We start from the raw sequence: 20478 nt of genomic DNA, 5'->3' as shown, positions 1-20478 counted from the left end.
CAGTTCTTCAATACAAAAAGTGAAACTTGTATATTATATAGAGTCATTACAAACAGAGTGATCTATTTCAATTGGTTATTTCTGTTAATGTTGATGATTATGCCTTGTAGCCAATGGAAACTCAAAAGTCATTATCTCAGTATATCTCAATTAACAAAAAACACCTGCAAAGGCTTCGTAAGCATTTAAAAAAGGTCCCTTGTTCTGTTTCAGTAGGCTCCACAATCATGGGGAAGACTGTTGATTTGACAGATGTCCAGAAGGCAGTCATTGACACACTCCACAAAGAAAGTAAATCTGGCATTTTATTTGGAAATCAAGGTCCCAGAGTCTGGAGGAAGAGTGGAGAGCCACACAATCCAAGCTGCTTGAGGTCTAGTATGAGGTTTACACAATCAGTGATGGTTTGGGGAGCCAAATCATCTACTGGTGTAGGTCCACTGTGTTTTATCAAGAACAAAGTCAGCTCAGCCGTCTACCAGGAAATTTTAAAGCACTTCATGCTTCCCTCTGCCAACAAGCTTTTTGAAGATGGAAATTTCATTCTCCAGCAGGACTTGGCACCTGTCCACACTGCCAAAAGTACCAATACCTGGTTTAAAAACAACAGTATCACTGTGCTTGATTGGCCAGAAAACTTGCCTGACCTTAACTCCATAGAGAATCTATGCGGAATTGTCAAGAGGAAGATGAGAGACACCAGACCTAACAATACAGATGAGCTGAAGGCTGCTATCAAAGCAACCTGGGCTTCCATAACACCTCAGTAGAGATGAGCGACTTTGCCTTTTTTCGGGTCGAGTCGGATTTCATGAAACCCGACTTTCGCAAAAGTCGGGTCGAACGAAATCGGCCGATTATCGTGAAAAGTCGAAGGCCGACTGAAACAAGAAACCCAATGCAAGTCAATGGGGAAGAAAAGTCGGCAGTGAGTGGAGGACAGGAAACACACCTACAGTGCCCATTTTAATGCCAAAAACATCAATTCTTATTACTTAAGCTTGTCAACCTTAATTTACTTTATAATAATAGTTAGGCATTGAAAACTGGGAGTTATTTGGCTAAAGTTGTGGAGGATAGGGCTGGCTCCAGATTTTCGTGGGCCCAGGACCAAAGAGTGTCAATGGGCTCCTTTAACACATGCCACAATTCATGATCCTCTGATATGGCAGAGAAATAGCGGTATAGTACAATGAAAAATACTTCACTTCTTACATCTCATGACAGATATCCATTTTAAATTCTCCAATAGCTCCAAAAACGGACAGTATATTACTCCATACAGTATTATAGCCACCGCATAGTGCACTATACAGAGTAATGAGGTCCATATATTTCTCCATACAGAATCATTGGTCCCATATAATGTTCCATACAGTATATGATGAGCTCCACATAATGCTACAGTATATGTTGGTCCCCATGGAAGAAGCTCCACTGTCTTATGGGCCCAAATAATGCTCCATATATAATGGGCCCCATTTCTAATGCTCCAGTGTATAATGGGCCCTGTAACTGCTGCTCCAGTGTCTGATGTCCACCTTTAGAATGCTCGAGTGTATGGTGAGCCCCATATATCATTCTCCAGAGTATAGTGCTCCCCAAAAATTGCTCCCAACCTTTAAAACAATTAAATAAGTCTCCTCGCTAGGGAATCACTGTACTAGTCTGGACTCCTCGTCGTCCCCATCTTCCATCTCTCTGCACTTGGACTGTTTAGGCAGAGGATGTACAGACGTGATGTCATCGCGCACTCTGACCAGAATGTCACTGTCAGGAAACGAGGAAGACATCACGGCGGTGGAGAAGGGAGAGGTAAGTATTTCAACTTTGCAAGTGCTGTGATCATGAGCAAGCGGGGGGGGCCCACTCATTGGCGACGGCACTGGCACAGGGCCCCTCATAGTACGGAGGTGTGTCTGACAGCAGGTGGGAACTCCCACCGGCAGAGACACTTTTGCGTACTATGAGGGGCCCTGTGCCAGTGCCATCGGCCATGAGTATGCCCCCCCATCTGCTCAAGGAACCTGCACTTTCATCTGCATCTTCCTCTTTGTCACCGTGTGAGGTGGTATAGTATGCGGGAAGGGGAACCTGACTTTCATCAGGGTCAGATTCTGGCTGTGTAGAGTGCGAGGGGAATGTAGTGGTCTGGGTCAATGTACCAGCAGAATCATCTAGCAGTGGCTGGGCATCAGTGCACTTGTGGCTCCCCCAGGAGGACGGTCGCCACAGTGGCATTACCTTCCTCCTAGGGAGTGTGATGTCATGCTTGGGAGCAACGAAGGATCTCTCTAGCAGTTAAACCAACACACAACACAGCTCCCACTCCAGGCCAGCAGGGAGAGCTCTGAACCTGATTGCTGAGGAGCTGCTCTCTGTGGTCGGGAGGAGGTAAGTTAGGGCAGTCTGTGAAGGGAAGGGGAAGTGTGTGGATGTGAGAAGGGGAGCTGGAGGATGAGCAGAGTTAAGGCTCAATCCTAGCTGGAGCGCATGGTCCGGATTCTGGTCTCCAGGTTTGTAGGGACACTGACGGTCCTGCAGCAGAAACCAGAGGAAGTAGCAGCTGTAAATGCTCTGTTCCCAACTAAGGCTCGGAGGCCCCAGCAGTGACTTGTGTGAGCCAGAAGGAAAAGGTTACGGCTGCCTGCCATGCAAGAAAGTTTCAAAAGAGAGTCAACAGGGTGAACTTCAGTGAACTCAGTACTGCGAGTACCTCAGATAAGCGCTAGAACGGAGGCCACACTACCTATCTGCAGAGACAGAATTCCTAATTTGCTTCCAGGCTGAACAACTCCTTCTCAATCTGTACTCTGGGTCCTGTACGGCACTTACCAAGTACAGGTAAAGGAACTGTACGACTGTGTCTGTCATCTTTCTCCTGTGCCTGGTGCATGGCTCTGCTACATCCTGCACTGCACACCATCTACCAACTCTTTCATCTGCCCTGCGACTATGGCACTACCTGTGCAGGGCTTCTACATCTTAGCTACATCACAACATCTGTCCCAGAGAAGCGACACTGCAGTGCTGGTCAATCTGATCAGAAACCACAGGTGGCGTCACGTATCATTCACATATAAATGTTATTCCCCCTTTGCATGGACGCCCATGCCCAGGGATCGGGTCACCACCACCATGACACATCCCTCTGAGACACCGGCCCGGTACCGATTAACCCCACTGCCCTGGCTGGCAACCCACACTCGATGTCAGATTCATCTTGGACTGGGGAATTCACGATTTGACTTGATAACCCAGGCATGGTATGTGGGAGAGAGCTACATGGACCAATGTGAATTGTGGCCTGCTGCATCATTCACTTTTGGTGGGGGTGAAGGACACAAGGAAAGGGGTTCTTCCTGACCAGGAGCCAGCACTTGACGACTCAGTGCTTGCATTTTTGAAACTTCAGAAGAGGAGGGCATATTTGCTGTAGTCTGTTTCGGCAATGTAAGCCAAAACCAGTTCCTGATGCTCCGGCTTTAAAAGCGGTTAACCTACTCCCAGAAAAGGTAGCCTTCCAGGCGTTACGGAGACAGACCATGATGCAGGCTCAACACCTCCTGCCTTAGCTGCTATTGTGCTTTTGCCACTACCAGCAGATGCACCACCACCCCCACCAGCATCAGTACCAGCTGGCAACCCCCGCCCACTTCCATGACCTCTACCACCATACTTCCTCATTTTTGGAAAAATGTACCCAAAACACCACCAGCTATATGGTACTGTAAAACAAGGTACAACGTGTATATAGCATTGGGGAGAATTTGACTCTCCCTAGAGATTTTAGGAGGCTGAACTATTATCTCAGGCCCACTATAGATTACACCTCAATGTAACAGGCTGAAATTGGCTGGTGTATGACAAAGTATAAGGTGTGTATATAGTATTAGGGAGAATTGGAAGCTCCCTAGAGATTTTAGGTGGCTGAATTATTATCTCAGGCCCACTATAGATTACACCTCAATTTATCAGGCTGAAATTGGCTGGTGTATGACAAAGTACAAGGTGTGTATATAGTATTGGGGAGAATTGGAAGCTCCCGAGAGATATTAGGAGGCTGAACTATTATCTCAGGCCCACTATAGATTACACCTCAATTTAACAGGCTGAAATTGGCTGGTGTATGACAAAGTACAAGGTGTGTATATAGTATTGGGGAGAATTTGAATCTCCCTAGAGATTTTAGGAGCCTGAACTATTATCTCAGGCCCACTATAGATTACACCTCAATTGAACAGGCTGAAATAGGCAGGTGTATGACCATTCACAAGGTGTGTATATAGTATTGGGGAGAAATGGAAGCTCCCTAGAGATTTTAGGAGGCTGACAATGATGCTCTCAGTCCAAGTATGGCAGCAGGCAGCCTAATTAGCAGGACTGCTGCAAACAAAAGTGTGGAAAAATGAACGTTTGGTAACTGTGCAGAAAAGAGGAAGAAAAGTGTTACGTGTTACAGAACCACTCAGCACCCAGAATATGTTGTGCAGTTATATGTTTATATAATAGGTTCCATGGGGGATGCATGTCCCTAATGTATCAGCCCACAGGCTGCGCCCAGCCGCCCCCTTCCCCACCTTTGTAATTCCCACAGTAAATATCGGCAGGCTCTGGCCACCTGCGGCTATTGTAATGTATGTCTGGCCTGCCGCTTTTCTATTGGCCTGCCCTCTGTATCTGTGTGATATATTCTGTGTCCTGTGAGTAAAGTGTTATCAGACTGGAAATACGTGGAGAAGCAGTGATCTTTTATATGCGCCCATGTAACCAAGGAATTCCAGCCAGCGTCCTTCATTCAGACTCCAGCCAAAGCAGAGCGGACCTCCGGAAACACGGGGTGGTACTGAAAGAGGTACCCCAGCTTGGTAGACCCCGTTACACTGGTGGCAGACAGCGGGATTTGATACCCCTTCTACAGGAGGAAAGGAATGAATGGAAAACAGCTACCAGAAGTTAAAGAGGACTTCATTAAAAGATCTGGTGGAAGCCCGAGGGTTGATCGCCAGCAACAAAACAAAAGCGGCAGGCCAGACATACATTACAATAGCCGCAGGTGACCGGAGCCTGCCGATATTTACTGTGGGAATTAGAAAGGTGGGGGAGGGGGGCGGCTGGGCGCAGCCTGTGGGCTGACACATTAGGAACATGCATCTCCCATGGAACCTATTATACATACATATAACTGCACAACATGTTCTGGGTGCTGAGTGGTTCTGTAACACGTAACAAAAAGTATTTTTGCTTTTAAAAAAGCAGTTTACACAGCAGTGTGCAAACAGCAATGCAGCTATCAAGAGCCCTTATAAGGCAGCCTAATAACCAACAGAGCTGATGCACAAAAAATATAGCCTCCCCTGTCACTGCACACAAACTGTTGTGTTGTACAGTGGAAATCGCTAGCAGCAGAAGCAGTTTTTTTGTTCTTCTTCCCTGCCTAACGCTCTTATTCAGAATCAGCAGCTGCAACCTCTCCCTAAGGCTGGAGTCATACACAACGAATAAAAAATCGGTCCGATTTTAACGGTCCGAAATCGCACAAATGTTTCTTGACCAGTGATCCATTTTTGATGTGATTTTTCTTCATTCATCCGATTTTAATCGCATGTAACCATCCGTTTGACATCCGTCTGGCGAGATTTTCTCGCAGACTTGCAAAATGGACATCTAATGGAGCCCTATGACAGGTTTTCAAACACAAAGGAAAGAATAGATATAGACACATAGAATATATATATAATTCATGCAGTTCTTCATAGCAGAATAGCCACTGTAACATTTGCCGGCTTCTGAAAATTCATTCCCCTACCCGACATGAAATGACACATGGTTTACATATAGTTAACCATTTCATTTCATGTTTTTTTTTTAATGTCTATCACTAGTAATTAGATGAGGGTTTTTGTGTAAAATTTTGGAGTTGTAGGTGTTAATTTAAGGGGTTAATTCGTTGGTAAAAATTGCGGGGACTCCCTGCAGCCTCAGTGACTTCAGCGGAATTCCCCGCAATTTTTTACAACGAATTAACCCCTTAAATTAACACCTACAACTCCAAAATTTTACACAAAAACCCTCATCTAATTACTAGTGATAGACATAAAAAAAACATGAAATGAAATGGTTAAATATATGTAAACCATGTGTCATTTCATGTCGGGTAGGGGAATTAATTTACAGAAGCCGGCAAATGTTACAGTGGCTATTCTGCTATGAAGAACTGGATGAATTCTATATATATATATTGTATTCTATGTGTCAATATCTATTCTTTCGTTTCTTTATTTAACCTGTCAGTGTGATTTTACTGTATTGCTAAATGAATTGCCGACTTTTGATCCGAAAATCGGTGACAATCGCAGCATGCTGCGATTGTCTCGGTCCGAGGAAACGTTCAGAAAAAAAATCGGATGATGGGAGCTGCCCCATAGAATAACATTGGGACGAATGCAATGTGATTTTTTATCGCATTGCATTCGTCCGATTTAATCGCTAGTGTGACTCCGGCCTAATGCTAATATCGGCAGAAGTAAGATGGCCGTCGGCGTGCACGCCCTTTTATAGCCCCTGTGACACCACACAAAGCAAGCCAATCACTTGCATGCCCTTCTCAAAGATGGTGGTGACCGATGCCCATGTCACCGCGTTGCCCACAGTGTGCGTCTTCCATCATTGGCTGAAAAAGGGCGCTGGAAGCATCATTTGAAACGCGACTTTGGCGCTCTGGTCGCCGACCTCGTGGCCGACCTCACGCTATGGTCGGGTTTCATTTCATGAAACCCGACTTCAGCGAAAGTCGGCGACTTATGAATTTGACCGACCCGTTTCGCTCAACTCCACACCTCAGCAGTGCCACAGGCTGATCGCCTCCATGCCATGCTACATTGATGCAGTAATTGATAGAAAAGGAGCCCCGACCAAGTATTGAGTGCATTTACTGAACATACATTTCAGTAGGCCAACGTTTCAGATTTTAAAATCATTTTTCAAGTTGGTGTTATAAAGTATTCTAATTTACTGAGATAATGACTTTTGGGTTTTCATTGGCTGTAAGCCATAATCATCAACATGAGCAGAAATAAGCACTTGAAATAGATCAATCTGTTTATAATGACTATATAATACCTTCACTTTTTGCACTGAAGAACTGAAATATTTTAACTTTTTGATGATATTTTTATTTTGTGAGAAGCAACTGTACTTGGCCACTGAATCACTTTCTACATGTTCCTCAAAAATGCCACAGATGTGTGTTTTGGATCATTGTCATGTTGGAAAAGTTTACATCTACCATGGGCACGGAATGGTGGTGGCATCTTTCGATTCAATATAGAGTAGTAAATCTGTGATTTCATGATACCAGCAATGCAATATAGCTCTCCCAACATCAGCAGCTCATGCAGCACCACATAAAGATACTGTCACCACCATGGTTCATTGTACGCAACATTAATTTAGAAAAATAAATTTAGGAAAATTCAAGGGTCCTACAGTAAAACATAGTGTCAATATATATTCAGTTGTCACTGGAGCCACCCATAGATGGTTACTGCATCATATGCATATACATAGTTCTAAATTCTTATTCTTACTTATATTGTCATATAACTTTACCTTGGGGTATTTAACTTGCTACCCCTCTTTTCTTCTTTTTCTTTATTTTACATGGGTTACATATACTGTTTTTAGATGTTTTATTATTATCTTTTCACTATAGTATGTAACTTTTTATACTTATATTTCATCACATTCAGTCATTTCTTGATAGGTTATTTAGATTATACATGCATGAGACCCACAAAAGTGACTTTTGGGACTTTATTGGTGTTATTATGAAAAGAAAAGAGAATATAAAAGCACTGCTAAACCATCAAAATGAAATATACTGTGTAGAATTTTCCATAAAATAAAAGAATAAGGTTTGTAGACTATTTTTAATCGTAATTAGTTTGCACAAAACTCCCAGTGACCCCATTCAGTGTATTTTCCCAGTTCTTTCAGTACATTTTTACTCACACTGACAAATTGGCAGTTCACTACTATGAATATATGCAAATATTTATACATTTTGCGCCATTTTGGCATTACTGCATTATACACAATATGCATCTATCATTTCTTTTCTTTTCTTCCTTACTTATTTCTTCTCTAAACTTTCAATCTTCTCTATATTCATTTTTTTTGTCTCCACATTGCTGTTGCACTACTCTGTTGCCCCCCCATCCTACACTTCTTATTTATCCCCTACCTTTGTTTTAAATTTTTAAGAATGAGTTTGATTCCCCTCTTTTTTTTACATGTGACAACATAAGCAAAAAACATATTTTTTGAAAAACACTACATACATATTTAATTTTTTATTATGTATCTGTCACAATTACATACACTTTATCTATTATTTTTACAGTTATATACCTTATTTTATTCTGTTTTCAAGCTTTCTAGCTGACAATGACATGGTATCATATGACCTCAATTCCTGTACTTTTTGAGTTGTATGTTATCATTGTGGTTCATGCTTCACCTTCATGTGTGATTGTATTGATGAACCTTGCACAGCGCGGACTCTGAACAACCATATTCCTCATTCATTGCAACATACCTCTTTGGTGGTCCTGCTGCAGCCTTTACATGCTTCTATAGGAGTTGTGACTGTCAGAACCCCATGAGGTCATTGTACCTATAATATTTTATACCATTTGGCTCTCAGACATTTGCACTTTTTTGTCTCTCCAGTTTTACCATTTGATTTATGTAGATCAGGAGACCAGACTGTCACCCATTACATATCTTACACTGGTAATACCCCTTTTATTTAAAATTAGATCTGGAGGCAGATTCTTGGGGAGATCTAAATCTGGCCCATAGATCATAGCAGCTAATTTACATATTAAGAAAAATGTGGATTTTTCTGGAGTAAAACATTGATTTGCACATATCACGGTATCATTTTTTTTTTTACTTTCTATTATCTGTCTGTCCACATAGCCAACTCATTAGGGTTGATTCTACTGACAAATTCCCTTTAAAGAAGCACTCCCATTAAAGTTTTTATCCTCTTAATATATTGCAGTCATCACATTATATAGAACTGTGTACTTAAAATTGCTTATTTTGACTTTCTATGCATTAAATTCTGTTCTATGTAGAAGCAGGAAGTATCTTTTCCCTACAGAAATCATTCCCATCTTCAACTCCTGACCCAGTTGCTCCACCCCTTCCCTCTGCCATGAACTTTTGCAGTGACTCATAAGTCATGCAGGAAAAATTGACCTCTTGTTTCTGTATAGAAAAAGTCAGGTTTGAATCAGTTTTCTTAGTCAGCAATTAGTCAGTTTTTAATCACGTGACCTAATGTAAAAAAAAAAAATTACCTGGATAGAATGGTGCTACATAATCTGATGATTTTAATATATTAAGATAAAAACTTTGATGGGAGTGCTCTTTTAATTTACTCACTGATTGCCAACATCTATGGTGTTGCTTCTGTCCTTTTCTGAGTCATGTGATTAGCAATCTTACTTTACAGATCATGCAGAGCTATATATGTGAGCATAATGTAGCTTCTACAATGTAAGCCTATAGAGCAGTGATGGCAAACCTTTTAGAGATTGAGTTCCGAAACAGCAACCCAAAACCCACTTATTTATCAGAAAGTGCCAATATAACATCACGTCACAGAAGACTTGCAAAATACTCTGCCTTACACACAAACATATGCACACTACCCCTCTGATAAATACACATACACAGACCCTCTGCAAAATATATATACACGAACACACACAGTCCCTTTGTAAAACATATATACACACACACTGCCCCCTGCAAAATACACACGCACGCGTGCACACACACACACACACACATACTGCCCCTCTGCAAAATATACTCACACACATGCGCGCACACACACACAAGCAAACACATACACACACACACTGTTCCAATTATATAGGTACTATGGAATCTGATTGCGTGTGATAATATGACACTGAGACCAAACTTAATGCAAATAAGTATATTTAACAAGTGTAACAAAACTAACAGGGCACTTCCTGCAATAGTAACGAAAACACAGCACAATATGGAATGATGCATGTAAAGTAAAACTAACAGAGCACTTCATGCAATTGTAATGAAAACACAGCACAATGTGGAATGATGCAAGTAAAGCAAAGCTAACAAAGCACTTCCTGCGATTGTAACAAAAACACAGCTCAATTTGGAAATGTCCAGAGTAACTGAAGAGCGGGGAGCAACCGCTAATATGACCAGTCCAACAGTAATGTAATGCAGGTGTGTACAAGGCACTTACTGTAGGTGTCCAGCAGAAAGTATGTGAGTAAGCACACCGCATTTATTGAGGCAGTCCAGCGATATTAAGAATGAGCACACATACAGCACTAAAGTGTAGAAGTCCAGCAATCATAAAGGTGGGAATGCACACGGCACCTAAATGTGCAAGTCCAGCTTTACACAGGAGTGGCATTAACAAGAGAATGTCACTATGCCCACCTTTTGGGCTGTAAGTTCAGCGCAAGTCCAGCACAGCAGCTCACACAAACACAGACCTAGAGGAGAAGATGATGTAAGGATTCCTTACAGGCCATAGCATTTCCAGGAGCGAGTAGCTCCAACTAGAAGACAGTAGTTAAGCACAGACAGCATCAGGGAGATGCCCAGAGGACTGTAGGTAGCAGAACGAGGAGAGGCAGAGCACCGAGTAACGAGCAGCAACAGCAGCAGGGAGTCCATCAGCAGAACAGCAAGAGCTCAGGAGCCAACAGCAACAAAATACTCAGGCAAAGAGAAGCATATGACCTGGACTTAAATAATCAGGACAGACAGGAAGTTCCATGGCAGGGCGAGATACAAGATTCCATCTTGGATCAGGGCAAACAGGCACAAAGGAAAGTCCAGAATCCTGACATTACTTCCACTTTAGAAGCGGCCTCAGGATCATCCAGGACCAGGCTTTATAGGATATTTCTGATGGAATAGTGTAATCATTTGAGGAGCACAGATATTGCTCACCGGCTCCCAAGAGTTTTCCTCAGATGAATATCCTTGCCACTTGATGAGGTACTGCAGTTGATTCCTGCGGATACTAGAGTCCAGAATCTTCTCCACAACAAACTATTCTTGCCACCAACACAAGCTGAGGAGGAGGTGTAATATGACCCTGGAAAATATTTGGAGACCCTGATTGTAATAGGGAGACATGAAACACAGAATGTACCTTCAATGTCCTTGGTAACTTCAGACGACTGGCAACGGAACTCACGATCCCAGAGATCTTGTATGGGCCGATGAACTTTTGTCCCAGTTTCTGTGATGGAACAATCCATCTCAGCTTTTTTGTGGATAAACACAGAGTCCCCTACCTTGAACTTAGGTGTAGGCCTTCAAAACCTATCGACAAATCTTTTTTATCTCTCCTGTGCAGTAGATAATGATTCCTTCAAGGTTTCCAGATTCTGTCTCATTGCCTCCAACCTCTCATGAACTCCAGGCACTGGTGCATCGATCGGGGATCTGGAAAGAATACTGGGATGATAACCCAGGTTGGCAAAGAAGGATGTTACTTTAGTAGATGAATTCTTACAGTTGTAACAAAATTCTGCTAGCGGAAGCAACTCCAACCAGTCATCCTGTGAATGGCTGATATAGCATCGAAGATCCTGTTCCAGAATCTGATTAGTCAGCTCCATCTATCCATTAGTCTAAGGATGATACACAGATGACAGACACACATTAACACCAAGTGCAGAACAGAATCCCTTCTGGAACCTGGATGTAAACTGCACTCCCCGATCAGAGATGAATTCGTCCGGTATTCCATGCAGCCAGAACACATTCTAGATGACCAGATCTACCATCTCCTTGGCAGAGGGAAGACCAGTACAAGGAATGAAGTGGGCAGCTTTAGTAAGGTGGTAAGGTGATCTATAACCACTAGAATAGAATTATTTCCCCCAGAGGTGGGCAATTGTACTATAAAGTCCATCAAAATAGACCCCAAAGGGTGAGAGGAGATGGGTAGTGGTTGTAGCAATCCAGTAGGTGATATACTAAGAGTCTTAAAGCGTGCACATACCTCACAAGAGAGAACATAGCTCTTCACATCTTTCAAACAGGTAGGCCACCAAAAAAACAGCTGAGGAACCTCTGTGTCTTCTGTATCCCCAATGACCAGCCAACTTTGGGTCATGTACAAACTTAAGGACCTGCAGTTTTACAGCCTCTGGAATGTATAAACCTTGATCCTGGACCCACATACCATTTTTTAGAAATAAGTTCACATCAGCAGCCGGGTTGGCGAGAAATGGTTCTGCGTCATAGGCCTCCTTAATGGTCTTCCGAAAGTCCTTATTCTGAATGACTCTGAAAAAGTTGGCATCAGATAAGATGGTCTTGGATGGGGTCCCAGGTACGGAATCCATGGCATGGGTTCTGGACAAAGCATCCGCTTTCCCACTACGTGACCCTGGGTGGTACGAAATGGCAAAATTAAATTAGTTCAAAAATAGACTCCAACGAGCCTGCCGTGGAGAAAGATATCTAGCAGATGATCCGTGAGCACAATACCTTGTTGTGCTGCCCCCTGCACATGGTGCCTCCATTCCTTAAATGCAGCGATAATGGCTAGAAGCTCTTTATCTCCCACATCATAGTTCTTTTCAGCATTAAGTCTGCAAGAAAAAAAAAGCACATGGATGTAACAGACCCTTGTCTCCTGTTCTTTGTGAGAGGATGGCCCCCAAAGCACAGTCTGAAGCATCCAATTCCACGATGAAAGGATGTGCTGGGTTAGGGTGAATCAGTACAGTTGCAGAAGTAATCTGGGACTTAAGACAATCAAAGGTTTTTTCCTTATTGGTTGGCTGTGTAATAGGTCAAACAATCTTAGAGAAATTACGAATAAATCATCTATAAAAATTTGCAAATTCAATGAAACGCTGTACCTCATTGACATTTTTAGGTGCGGGCCAGTCAAGAATAGCCTGGATATTACTTGCCTCTATGTTAAGCCCCTGTGGTGAGATGACACCCCAGAAATTGAATCTCTGTGTGATGGAATTCACATTTCTCAGGCATAATGTAGAGATGATTCTCTTTCAGACATCTCAGGATGGTTTTAACATGCTCCTGGTGTTCCTGCAATGAATCAGAAAAAAACAAAATATTGTCCAAATAGATCACAACAAAATGGTCTAACAGATCTCCAAAAATATCATTAGCCACATGTTGGAAGGTTGCTGGAGCATTGCAGATACCGAAAGGCATTACCAGATATTCAAAATGCCCATACTGACATCTAAATGCAGTCTTCCATTCATCTCCAGAGCGGATCCGAATCAAATTATATGCTCCTTGAAGAACCAACTTAGAGAAGACTTTAGTAGGTCGTACTCTTTCCAGCAGTTCAGGAATCAACTGTAAAGGGTAGTGATTCCGGATAGCTACCTTATTGAGCTCCCGGTAATCAATACAAGGTCTAAGAGTTCCATCCTTCTTTTTAACGAAAAAGATGGGTGCTCCTGCCGGTGATGAGGAGGGGCAAATTAAACCCTTATCCAAATTCTCATCAATGTATTCCCTCAAATCCTGCAGCTCCGTAGGTGCTAGTGGGTAGACATGCTTGAATGGAATAGCTGCCCCCGGAAGCAGTTTAATGGGACAATCATAAGGCCTGTGAAGAGGAAGCTGGTCTGCCTTTTTCTTCTCACAAATATCCAAAAATTCATTATAAATAGATGGTAATAAATATACCTCAGTGGTACTTTCCGTGTCCCGAGGAGTTGCCTGGCTTGTTACTGGTGTTTCTCTTGATGGGAAAGTGATCTCCTTGGTCTCCCAGTTAATGATAGGATTTTGCGACTGCAGCCATGGAATTCTTAAAATTAGGGAAATGCGGTGAGGAGATCAACATGAAGCAAAGCATTTCCTGATGATCAGGATTAATGGAGACTTCCAGAGGTACAGTTTTCTGATCCTCTGGTCCAGAAACAAGAGGATAACCATCCACCATTTTCAAAGTTACTGGGGTGGCTTTCTGCTGAGTCTGAATGCCATGTTCCTTGGCAAAGGTTAAGACCATAAAATTACCTCCTGCCCATGAATCCACCATAGCTGCACAGGGAATCCATTGACCCAACAACCGGATCTTAATGGGCAAGGAGCAATGTGTCTCTTTATTCCTCTGTAATTTAGGAGAGGTGGTCACAGACAGAGAATGAAAGATGGCATTCACAGAAAAACTAGACTCCGAAATAACAGATTCAGGCTCTTGATTCTCAAATTCCCCTACCATGGCCAGTACCTTGCGAGGCTCCTTGGGACAGTTGATAAGGAAGCAATCTGACTGACCGCAGTAAAAACAAGGACTTTCCCGAAATCGTTACTCTCATGTCGCTTTAAAGTATCCACCTGCCTGGTAACTGGTTCAGCCTCCCAAGAAGATTTGCCTGTAGGTTCTTTAGGTGAAAAGGAAGAGTTAGAGACACAATTAGAGGATACAAATCTCTCCTGTCTACGCTCAGTAATTCATATATCAATGCATAAACAATGTTGCATAAAAGCATCAAATTCTTGCGGGGCATCTGCATGAGCTAACTCGTCTTTCATCGCACTAGACAATCCCCTCTTAGAAATGGGTAATTGGGTATAACAGTCCCAAATCGTATCCACCACCAGCCACCTAAAGTCAGTAGTGTATTCAATGACAAAATGCTTACCCTGATGTAAAGATAACAAGGCGGTCTCAGCTGTAGTGCGACTATTAGGGTCATAGACATTGCAGCAAGAAAATCTTCAAGGTTATTCAAACAAGTGTCACGAGCCTCCATAAGTGGATTTGCCCATGCGAAAGCTCAGGAAGTAAGTAACATGATTATTAGTGATGAGAGAGTATACTCGTTGAACGGGTTTCCCAGAGCATGCTCGGGAGGCCTCCGAGTATTTTAGCATGCTCCGAGATTTGGTTTCTGTCGATGCAGCTGCATGATTTGTGGCTGCTGGACAGGCTGACTACATGTGAGGAATGCCTGTTGTTAGGGAATTCCCACGTGTATTCAGGCTGTCCAGCAGCCATAAATCATGCAGTTGAGGTACCAGAAACTAAATCTCCAAGCATGCCAATATACTCGGAGATCACCCGAGCATGTTCGGGGAAAACTCAGCAACAAATATACTCGCTCATCACTAATTATTATACATATAACCTTGCATCGATCAGTAAGGAAGTGGGCGGCTTGCACATCAAAATATTAAAGGCATTGATTCAGAAACCCATGAAACTTGTAGTGATCTCCACTGAACCTAAATGATGATAAAGTGGGAGGACTAGCTGGCAGTAGCTGCCCCAGGGGTGGAGGTGCCCGTGCTGTTATCTGATTACTTAAATCTTGAAGCACCTGTCCAAAATGGGCCTCCCAGTTAGCAACCTTGATTTGCAGAGCTTCTTTATCTCCCTGTAAAGAGTGGATCATAGAGAACAACTGATCCAACTTTGTCTCAGTCAACATTATCACAGCAGATTGCTTAAATGGCCTGAATATCCTGTAACAATCATATGGGTACTACGAAATCTGATTGCATGGGATAATGTGGCACTGAGACCAAAGTTGATACAAATAAGTTATTTAGCAAGTGTAACAAAACTAACAGGGCACTTCCTGCAATAGTATAAAAAACACAGAACAATATGGAATGATGCAAGAGAAGGTCACCATGTGTACCTTTTGGGCTGTAAGTCCCTCACAAGTCCCGCACAGCAGCCCACACAACCACAGACCTAGAGGAGAAGATGATGTCAGAATTCCTTACAGGCCACAGCAGTTCCAGGCGTGAATAGCTCCAACTAGAAGTCCAGACAGTAGTAGCTCAGGAGCCAACAGCAACAAAATACTCAGGCAAAGAGGAGCACATGACCTAGACTTAAATAATCAGGACAGACAGGAAATTCCATTGCATGGCAAGATACAATACTATAAGGGCAAACAGGCACAAAGGAAAGTCCGGAATCCTGACACACACACACACACACACAGTCCCACTGTAAAACATACATACACACACTGCCCCTCTGCAAAAAAATATATGTATATATACACACACTGCCCTTCTGTAAAAAATACACACACACACTGCTCCTGTGCCAAAAATACATACATACGCTGCCTGTTATGAATGAGTCACCGAGGAGGAAAAAACAAAAAGCAAGCTAAGCCCAGAAAACCGGAGAGGTTGGTAACTAGCGGATTGCAGACCCCTGATCCTATCCACAACAACTAGCAGTAGCCATGGAGCGTGCCTACGGTGGTCCTAGATGCCTCGTCACGGCCGGAGAACTAAATAAGCCTAAAGAAAGAAAGGCAAAATCTAAACTGCCCCAGAGCAGACCCCAAAGCAAAAGACAGCCCCCAACATGTATTGTCGGTGAAACAAGATGAAAACACTGACACAGGTAGAAAGATAGGCTGAGCAAACGATGGGGCCCTCACTAACTAGAAAGAACAGGAAAAAAAAGCTGCTGTCTGCAATCACGCAAAAAACCCTGCCAAAAAGAATGACCAACACGTCTGATAGAAAAAGGCCCTGAAGTCGCTAGACTTCAAATCACTATATCAGCACTCAGGTATATTCTGAAGACAGAGCAAAAGAGATCAACTGATCAGAGACAAAATGGGGATTCAGCCCAGTCCCAGCCAGGGCTGGCTGAACACAAAAACTAAGTAAACCAGACAAAAACTCATATGAACAATAGCAGAGAAAACTTAGCTTTAGGAAGGCAGGAACCAAACTGGAAACCAGGAGCCACAGTCAGGAAAAATCACCAGCAAGAAACTAGGGAGTCGGCTGCCTTAAATCCAATCAGAAATTCCTGATGTCCAATCACTGTCCTCTTCCTCAGGTGGCCGGTCTCTGCCATTTAGATCAGCTTCATTACCTCCCTTCATCAACAGAGGGAGTCCAGATAGAGAACTCACTACTCCTCTGTCAGCACAGCCAGCTCCTTAAACCTCACCAGAAGCCAGAGGCAAACCCGAAAATGAGCTCACAACAGCTGCCCCTCTAAAAAAACACACACACTGCCCCTCTGCAAAATTCACTCACATGCACATACTGCTCCTCCGCAAAATACACACACACGCACATACTGCCCCTCTGTAAAATATATACACCACCCCTCTGCAAAATATACATACTGCCCCTCAGTAACAAACACACTCACACACTGCCCTTCTGCAAAACACATGCACACTGCCCCTCTGTACAATCTATACACACACTGCCCCTCTGCAAAATATGTATACACACACACACTCTACCTCTCTTCAAAATATATACTCACACAATAGTTGTGGCATTACTCAAAAGAGGATCATACTGATGCTAGAAACTGAAGAAGACAGCAGTCACAGAGAATGTTAATACATCTACACTATACTACATGTAATTTCGCACAGGCATAGCATATAAAAAAATTAATGAGAGTTCTTGTTTAAGTTACTTCTCCATAATCTCAATTTAGGTTTCCACAAGCTGACTTTGGTGCGTTATATTTGCATCATTTGCACAATATTTGTGACAACTACCTAAAGACATACAAGATAAAAGACATGTATATTAACGCAACACTATCCAAACTTGTCTATCTAAACAAAAATGTGAAATATAATGTATTCTTATTTTAAATGTTTTATGTTAAACTGAAAGTAAATATATTTGTATGTGTGCTTTATACCAAATAATTTCATTTCAATGTCCTACTTATTTCCTTTTTTACATAAATGAAAGATTGTAGTTTAAGTCAATTGAATATTTTATAACTTGCATTGATGTGCTGATTTATATTAAATAAAATGCTACTGAAAAATGTATTAAAGCAGCCAGCAGACAATTAGTGGTGAAAAGATACATGTATTAATTGCCATGAAATGCTATACAATGCTATAACTGGGCTTACTTAATGATGTCAATATTAACAATGTAGCTTGAGGAACTGTAAAAGCTGGTAAGACTGAAAAATTATATTGCACATCATGTATAATTTAAGTTAAATATTCAAATGAAAGTTTGAGTAGAATAAGAAACTCATAAATCATACATAATCTAATTCTCTGATTTTTTAATGTGAGTTAATTACAATAAAGCTGAAAATCAGTAATAGCTAGGCAAATGTAGTCACTTATTAAGTGTGCAGTCGGTAAAAGAGACCAGAGCATAAATAGTGCGTTCTTTTTACTATTGATCAGTTTGCAGTAGTGTTAATAAGGTATCAAATAAACAGCTTAAAAAAAAAAAGCAAAAGCGTCTATTATATACTTACCTAAAATTGTCCATCATCCACTTCAGTCCAGACGTCCTCGAATCCTACAATCCACCATGCCGCACCGGAAGTATGCTGACCGCCATATTGGAATACCTAATTGATGGGATTATACATATAAATGATAACACTTTAATAAATAATGGACAAATTGTTGAGATGTATTTGGACTGTAGGATAACTGAAATTAGAACCTGCAGTAGGCCAGTGAATAGAAGTCAGAAATCCAACATTTAATGGAGACGCCACATAGGTAGATGAGGGAGAGGTAATACAGAAAAGGAATCTAAACTTTACTATCTTTTACATTAACATAGCCATATAAAGACTTCTTTTTGCAGGACGAGTTACGAGTTGTAGTTTGTGATCACACCATTCATTTTTCCATTCAATGTACTGAAAACCAGGAAAAAAAAATCTAAATATAGTGGAATTTTGAAAATAATGCAATCATGCCATGTTTTTGTGTTTTGTTTTCATGGCATACATTTTGTGGTGAAAGCTCAATATGATTATGACAATACCAAATTTGCATAGTTTTATTTTTTCAATTAAGTGAAGAAAAATAATTTTGAAATTCGTAAAAACAAATATTTTGGTTTGTGTTGCCATATTCCAAGACCTGCAACGTTATTGTTTTTCAATCAATTGAGCTGAATGAAATCATGTTTTTGCATGATGAACTGTCGGTTTTATTGTGATCATTTTGGGCTATGTAGAATGTTTTGATTTTTTTTTTTAATTTTTAGCGAAGGGTTGTGACATGTGACCAAAAAATTTCCATTTTCAACATTTTGATATTTTTTTTCTTGTTCTGTTGTATACTGATCGAGTTAATTAATTTTCTATTTTGAAAGATTGTACTTTAAAGAAGGGGGTGTTTCTTTATTTATTTTAATTTCTTTATTGTTAGTAGGATAGAAGTAGAGTGATTCGAACTTTTATGCTTTTTACATTATTTTGTGTTTTTTAAAACTTTGTTTTATTTTTTACTTTATTTTTCTCCTTAGGGAACGTGAACCAAAACTGCTTGATTGCTAATACTATATACTGCAATATTGCTGCATTGTAGTAAATAGTATAAATCTCAGTGCAATTTGAATATGTTGAACTTTAGAGGAGCACCAAGATGGTGGCAACAGGGGCCTTTCATTAGGCCCATGGCAATTCAAGGGCACACCCCAATCTTTTCAAATGTCATTGAAGCAAGCTGTTAAGTGAAAAACAGCTGTGCATGTTCCATTTAAGTGCCGCTGTCACAGCTTATGTCCAGCCGTGACTGTTAAAGACATGTGCATGCTATGTAATATAGATGATATATGGTGCTTTTGAAGGGAACTCAGCTCCTGAGCCCCCTCTACATGCTGTCACCACTGCAATTATGTAAATGTGTGTGCTAGAATTAAAAAGAATATTTCAGTAGTGAACAGGTTTTTATTTTATCTTATTCCCATTGTTTCCTGACCATTCTGTTTTTTTTTTTCTTTTAAAAAATTCACTTTATGGTTCCACAGATATGGACCTTTTGATTTAGTGCTAATTTTTATGGTCTTTAACAATGGAGTGGTGCTCACAGCATGTAAGTCTGTATAATGTAGGTCTGCCTAAAGACACACTCTCAGAGAATTGTGTAAGCCACACACCCTTGGTACAACTATAAGAATTAGCACTAAATAAAAAGGCCCATATCGTTAAAATTATATGGCAGATGTAAAAAAAAAATATATATATATATATATAGCTGAGTGTATGTATGTTTGTGTGTATGTATAAATCCATGCCAACTCCACATAGCCCCACCCACTCCACATAGTCCACACGGCCCACATTGTTAACGCACATGGGCGCAGACACATTCACCTCGAAAGCCACCCTGCCAAACTCACTGGCTGCAACATCCCAGCAGCTGCAAGCAACAATCAGGGCTGCCGCCTTCAGAGTATCAGTTCATGGCAGGCACAGGCCACATCTAGCTCCATCGTGTCTAGAATGGAGTTGCTCCTGTGAGGCATAATGTAACGGGAAAGGGAGGAGCCTCATGGATTACACCGCTGTGCTCATAACAGGAAGTTGCTGTGCACGTGTGAGGGGAAGAGAGGAGTGAGGGGAAAATGAGAGGAGTGAGGGGAAAATAGTGGGGTGAG

This window comes from Dendrobates tinctorius, unplaced genomic scaffold, assembly GCF_039654945.1.
Source record: "Dendrobates tinctorius isolate UK_male_01 unplaced genomic scaffold, ASM3965494v1 ptg000024l, whole genome shotgun sequence".
In the NCBI taxonomy this organism is placed as follows: Eukaryota; Metazoa; Chordata; class Amphibia; order Anura; family Dendrobatidae; genus Dendrobates; species Dendrobates tinctorius.
This window is presented reverse-complemented; position numbering follows the sequence as displayed.